This window comes from Elaeis guineensis, chromosome 3 (assembly GCF_000442705.2).
Source record: "Elaeis guineensis isolate ETL-2024a chromosome 3, EG11, whole genome shotgun sequence".
Taxonomy (NCBI): domain Eukaryota; kingdom Viridiplantae; phylum Streptophyta; class Magnoliopsida; order Arecales; family Arecaceae; genus Elaeis; species Elaeis guineensis.
In genome coordinates this window covers 52,187,878-52,194,435 of record NC_025995.2, presented here as the reverse complement: position 1 = coordinate 52,194,435, position 6,558 = coordinate 52,187,878, and the positions used below count along the sequence as shown (strand labels likewise).

Genomic DNA, 6,558 nt, shown 5'->3' with positions numbered 1-6,558 from the left:
GGTAGAGGCCAGACAATTGTGTGGCTAAATCAGAACCTCAAGCTTGCTGCGATCATCTACAGGGTAATCAGATTACCCTTGAGGTATTTCATATTTTCTCATGCTTTTAGATTTATTTTAGAATTAATATCAGATAATAAAATTAGATCTAAAGATTTAGATCTGAAATAAATATAGAATAAAATTCTTTTAAATTATTCCATCCCAGATTTGATGAAATCTGGAAGATCCTACAAGGAAAAAGGTAGTTTTTTCCTTCACAATGGTGTGTATATGTTATCGCAACCTGTTAACGTAGTTTATTCTACTGACAAGCACCCTAGATTAGAAAGTATATCAGATATCTACTTATGGCACTGTAGGCTAGGTCATATAAATAAGAACAAGATAAACAGGTTGACTCAAGAGGAAATCTTCGATGTCAGTGATTGTGAATCACTTCCAACCTGTAAGTCCTGTCTTCTTGGTAAAATGACAAAGTCACCTTTTACTGAAAAAGGTGAGAGAGCTACTGAGCTCTTGGGCCTAGTACATACTGATGTATGTGGGTCCCTGAGCACAAGTGCTAGAGGTGGATATTTCCACTTCATCACTTTCACGGATGATCTATCCAGATATGGATATGTCTATCTAATGAAACATAAGTCAGATTCATTTGAAATGTTCAAATGATTCCGAAGTAAAGTAGAAAAATAAACTAGGAAGAGTATTAAAACTCTTCAATCTGACCGAAGAGAAGAATACCTTTCTGGTGAGTTTCTCACATATCTAAGAGAGAATGAGATTCTCTCTCAATGGACTCCTCTAGGAACACCACAGCATAATGGTGTGTCTGAAAGAAGAAATCAGACTCTATTAGATATGGTCCGATCCATAATGGGTTTTGCCAGCTTGCCGATATCCTTCTGGAGATATGCACTCAAATCGACCTATTATCTGTTAAATAGGATTCCAAATAAGTCTGTAATTAAGACTCCATATGAGATATGGATAAGGCGTAAGCTAGCACTTTCATACCTTATGGTTTGGGGGTGCCCGACCTATGTCAAACGGTTAGTTACAGATAAACATGGACCTAGGTCTGACAAATGCACATTCATAGGGTACCCCAAAAAGATCAAAGGATATTTTTTCTACCATGCTGATGAACAAAAGATGTTCTTCAGCCTTAAGGCAACCTTTTTAGAAAAGGAGTTCCTTGGTGAAGGAACCGTTGCCTCTAAGGTTGAACTTGATGAAGTTCAACAGGTAGAATGATCGACACCAATAGTTGAACCTGAGTCAGATTTAATTAGATCAGATCTGGAGCCCAATGTACCTACATTATTAAGATGATCTGATAAAGTACCACATCAGTCAGACAGATACTATGATTTTTTGATCAGAGACGGTGATCCCATCGAACTCGATGAGAACGATGAGGATCTGATTACCTATATGGATGCAATGCAAAGATCTGATTCTGAGAAATGGCTTGAAGCCATGAAATCTGAAATAGAGTCCATGAAGGTCAATGATGTATGGACATTAGTTGACCCACCTTAAGGGTTTAAACCCATTGGGTGTAAATGGGTCTTCAAAAGGAAGAAGGGTGCAGACGAAAAGGTGGAGACCTATAAAGCCCGTCTGGTTGCCAAGGGGTATCGTCAACATTATGGTATTGACTATAACGAGATATTCTCCCCTGTGGTAATGCTCAAATTCATTCGGATAATGCTTGCAATTGTTGCCCATCTGGATTATGAGATCTGACAGATGGATGTAAAGATAGCTTTCCTGAATGGAGAGCTGACTGAAGAGGTATATATGATACAACCTGAGGGATTTATATCTACAGATGAGTCCAAGGTGTGCAAGCTTCAGAGATCCATTTATGGATTGAAGCAAGCTTCTCGGAGTTAGAACATGTGTTTTGATAAGGTGATCAAAATGTATGGCTTCATTAAGAATGGAGAAGAGCTCTGCATCTATAAATGGGCAAATGATCCAGTTGTGGTATTTCTTATCTTGTACGTGGATGATATTCTCTTAATTGAGAGTGACATTCCCACACTATAGAAAATAAAAGTTTGGTTGTCATCGCAGTTCTCCATGAAGGACTTGGGTGAAGTATCCAACATCCTAGGGATGAAGATCTATAGGGATAGATCTAAAATGATGTTTAGATTATCTCAATCCACATATATAGACACTGTGCTGAAGAGGTTCAGCATGAAGAATTTCAAGAAGAGCTATCTACCGATAGGCCATAGAATTTTTCTCTTTAAGAAGGATTGTCTGATAACTCCTGAAGAGAGAGAGCGTAAGAATAGAATCTCATATGCTTCGGTCGTGGGATCTATCATATATGTCATGACATGTACAAGGCCAAATGTGGGATACTCACTAGGAGTAGTGAGTTTCTACCAATCTGATCCTAGAGTAAACCACTGAAAAGTGGTTAAAGCCATCTTTAAGTATTTGAGAAATACTAAGGAATAATGGTTGGTTTATGACGAGTCAGATCTGAAACTTGTGGGGTTCACGGACTCCAGCTTTCAATCAGACCAAGATGACAGCAGAAGCGTGTCAGGTTATATCTTTACTCTGAATGGTGGAGCCATCTACTGAAAAAGTTTCAAGCAGCATACTATGACAGACTCTGTTTGTGAGGAGTACATCACAGCATCGGATGCTGCGAAGGAAGCTATGTGGCTGAGAAAATTCATCACCAAGCTCGGAGTAGCACCCTCCCTCGATGGTCCAATCCTGCTCTATTGCAACAGCACAGGTGCCATTGCTCAGGCGAAGGAACCCAAAGCACACCAGGGATGAAGCACATTTTGTACCGCTTCCACTTGATCTAGGAGATCATGGATTGAGGTGACGTCGACCTTTAGAAGATCGATGGAAAGAAGAACCTGGCCGACCCCTTCACTAAAACCCTAGCGATAAAGGAGTTCAACAATCACAAGTCGAAGATGGTATTAGATACTGTGCCGAGTTGTTAAAAAATATGTCCCAAAAACCAATCGTCAACCTGTTGACGGTTGAGCAACCTTGTATTGTAATTGATTTGTTAATAAATAAAATATATTTTTGGTATTTTCATCATAAGTTTTCATCTTCTAATGAACTCCATTGTTGTGATGAAGTCCTTATGACTATTTAGGTTCGATAAAGAGAGGATTTATCGATTAGTCCTTAAAACTGTTCACGACCAAATGATAGGCTGTTAATAAGGACGACAGCTTCTATTAAGCATAGGTTGCTGTAGGCCATATGGGTTGGTTGTCCTCTTAACCAAGAAGTGTGGAGACACTGGTATGCCATACAGGTGAGGGTAAGAGTACATCATCATTGAACGTGACCAACTCTAGAGTATTCTGCTGTCGAGAATGTCCCTGATGGGATATAGGTATAAGTGTCCCTTAGACCTGAGATCACCTCAGTGACTTGCAAGCAACTCACTGTGCTTTGGTACTAGACTAACTAAATTTTTAATTCAGTGACGGAAGACCTCTAGGCATAGTCAAGTACTTGCAAAGTCATAGTGTGATCGAGATGGGATTGACCACTCCAAGAGTTGGAGAAGAATGAGTCGCTGTATTTCAATTTAGTAAAACTTGGCCAGGATAATCCATCAGATGGATTTGATATTTTGAAATACAATGTAGACAACCTGATCAGAGTTGATAGTTTAACTTTGAGATGTCCTATGAGCATTTTGGTCAAGGGGATGAATTATATAAAAATTATATCCGTATAGATTCTAAGGATGTTGTTCTACACATTCGATCTATCCGATCGTTGGGTATCATTGTTAGATGGTCACTTCAATTGATACAAAAATTTATTCCTATGATATTGACTTAGGTTCGGACCTATGAGGTCACGCACATTAGAGTTTATGATTTGATCAGATGGTTGATCAACGATTAAGAATCATTCTAGGGTTAAACGATCAATACGATTGATATTTAACCTAGTGCAAGTGTTGCAAGAAGATCGATTAGCAATTCGATTGCTAATTGGCTTAATTTGATTAAGCCAAAGGATTCAGATTAAGTATAATTAAATATAATTTAATTAGACTTAGTTTGTGCTTGATTGGATCAAGTCCAATTGGTTTATTGGATAAGCCAAGTGTAAAAAAAAATTAGTCCTAGTTCAAATAGGACTTGGGTCACCCTAATTTTTAATTTGACTAAAAAATTAAATCAGATTTAAATCTAATTTAATTTGATTAAATTAGGCTCTTAATTGGGTTAAGACCTATTTTAATTAGGTTGATTTAGTTTTGGTTTGATTTGGTTTGAGAAACTAAATTTGAACAAGTCATAGATTAAATCCTAGTAAGACTAGGATTCCACCTTGCACAACCTTAGCCCCCCACGCCCACTCTCTCTTATCCCATACCTACTCTCTCTTATTTTGTGCAATAAAACCCTTTCTCCCAAGCTTTCACACATGCCCAAAACTTTCTTCTCTTTCTCTCTTACATGAAATTTGGTTGTGGACCAAGTCAAAGTAGGAATTAGTTTAGATTTCAAATTCTATGAGATAAAGTTTGAGGAAACCAAAACTCTTTCCTTATGGCACTAATTTTATCCTAATTTTTTTTGAGATTTTTGTGGCTTTTATGGCACATAATATGTTTCCTTTGCTGATGGTCCATGATAGAAAAAGAAAGAGGGGACACCCAAGAGTTGGGTGCCCCTTGTCTTGCCTTGTTTGGATAATCCTTGACTAGGTATTTGACCTAGACAAGGACTCTTCATATCTCTCTATTTAAAATAAATTTCTTTATGAAATTTTTGTGAGACATAGAGAATTGAGAGACCTTTGAGGTATCTAAAAATCATGGAGAAAGAGTCTTGAGGTGTGGAGATCTAATAGACACAAAACTAGGTGTCTGGGTTACAGCAAAGAGAAGAAGAAGAGGGTCTTCTTCTAGAGTTGCTGGGTTCATCTCTTCTCTTCCTCCATCTATTAGTTTTCTGAGAGTGTCTCATATCTAAAACTCTTTCTTCTACTTCTCATCTTTGGAAGAGTCCAAATCAAGAAGGAGGCATTTGATCGACCATCGAAGAAGGATCAGCACAGTACTAGCATACTATGCTAATTTCTTGGACCAGGACTTCTGATTGTGATTTGTGGGCTCGTGTGGATGACTCCTAGAGGTCGGATATATGTGAGGCTCACAACATCATCCTCAAGCTTGGATCAGCAAAGTTAGAATATCCAACTTGCAAGGTAATAGATCTGATCTATTATATTTTACATACATTAGATGTAGCATAGAAACATGTTGATATGATTAATATGTAGTTCTTGCTCTTTATATTTTAATTTTTGATTTAATGTCATGTAATAATTATGTAATAGAATCTTAGATCTAGAGATTCTCTGATTTTATAAGATAAATTTTGATTTATTTGAGTCTTCCACTGTCTGATCTTGAAAAATTTCAAGATCTAACTCTAAAACCCTAGATCTGGTTCCTTCAGTCCATGTCCAGATCTGATAGAGATTAGATCTAAGAGAGAAAAAGAGAGAGAAGAAGAGAAGAAGAAGGGTTCTTCTTCTCTTCATGGTGATCTGGTTCAGATCCCATCAGATCTGTGTGAAAGAGTTCACGCAACGATTTGCTTCTTCAAGATCTGGAAGAAGAAATCAAGATCCATGGATGAGGAGTGAGATCTGCAAGGTACTAGCATACTTGTGATCTCAGTGCTCCCACCAGATGGCTCCGTATGGATACCAGTAGAGGTCGGGCATGTGCGCAGCTATGATCAAAATTTGGGAGATCCATAGGATCCGAGGTATGGAGATTCGATCTCCATTTTATTTTTCTAACAGTTTATTTTTCTGTTTTAAATATCAGATCATGGATACATGTTCATATCAAGATTTTTATTATGATTTTTAGATCTGATCTGATACATGAATAAATTAAAATTATTTTAATTTATTTATTTTTACTGCATAGATGTCTAGAAAAGGTTTTGAACTACACGTATGAAATCGTAGCATTTTCTAACACTACCATCATTTTATGGACTGACGAATGAAGATCCATACAAAACTTCTTCGATGATGCCATCTGGTTGAAATTGTTTTCTTTTTCACTTAAGGATAAAGCCAAGCATTGATTAAACTCTCTAGATTCCATAACCATTTCAACTTGGGACCATCTTTAGAGAGAATTCCTCAAGAAATACTTTTTAATTGAAAAAATAAATTAAATTAGAAAAGCCATCACTAGTTTTTTTCAATTGGATGGTGTACTTTTTCATGAGACATGGAAAAGGTTAAGAGACCTTATTCATAAATGCCCTCACCACGCTGTCCCCAGATGGCAACTTGTTCAGTGTTTCTATGATGGTCTATCGGAGAACTATCGATCAATGATTGATGCATCGTGTGGTGGGACATTCAGGCTAAAGTGTGAGGATGAGGCTTGGCAGCTCATTGAAACACTTAGTGAGAATTCCCTGCATCACATGTCTACCACCTCTAGAGGGCAACCCATGTCTCAATAGAAAAGAGGTGGAATCTATTAGATTGAAAATATTA

General features: G+C 37.5%; 1 non-coding gene across 1 annotated transcript; it reads right to left on the bottom strand.

The window, feature by feature from the left end:
* Nucleotides 1–6,225: 6,225 nt before the first annotated feature.
* Nucleotides 6,226–6,331, bottom strand: LOC114913575 (small nucleolar RNA R71). Its single transcript, XR_003799510.1, has one exon. It is a non-coding gene; the product is annotated as a small nucleolar RNA R71 (small nucleolar RNA).
* Nucleotides 6,332–6,558: the final 227 nt, after the last annotated feature.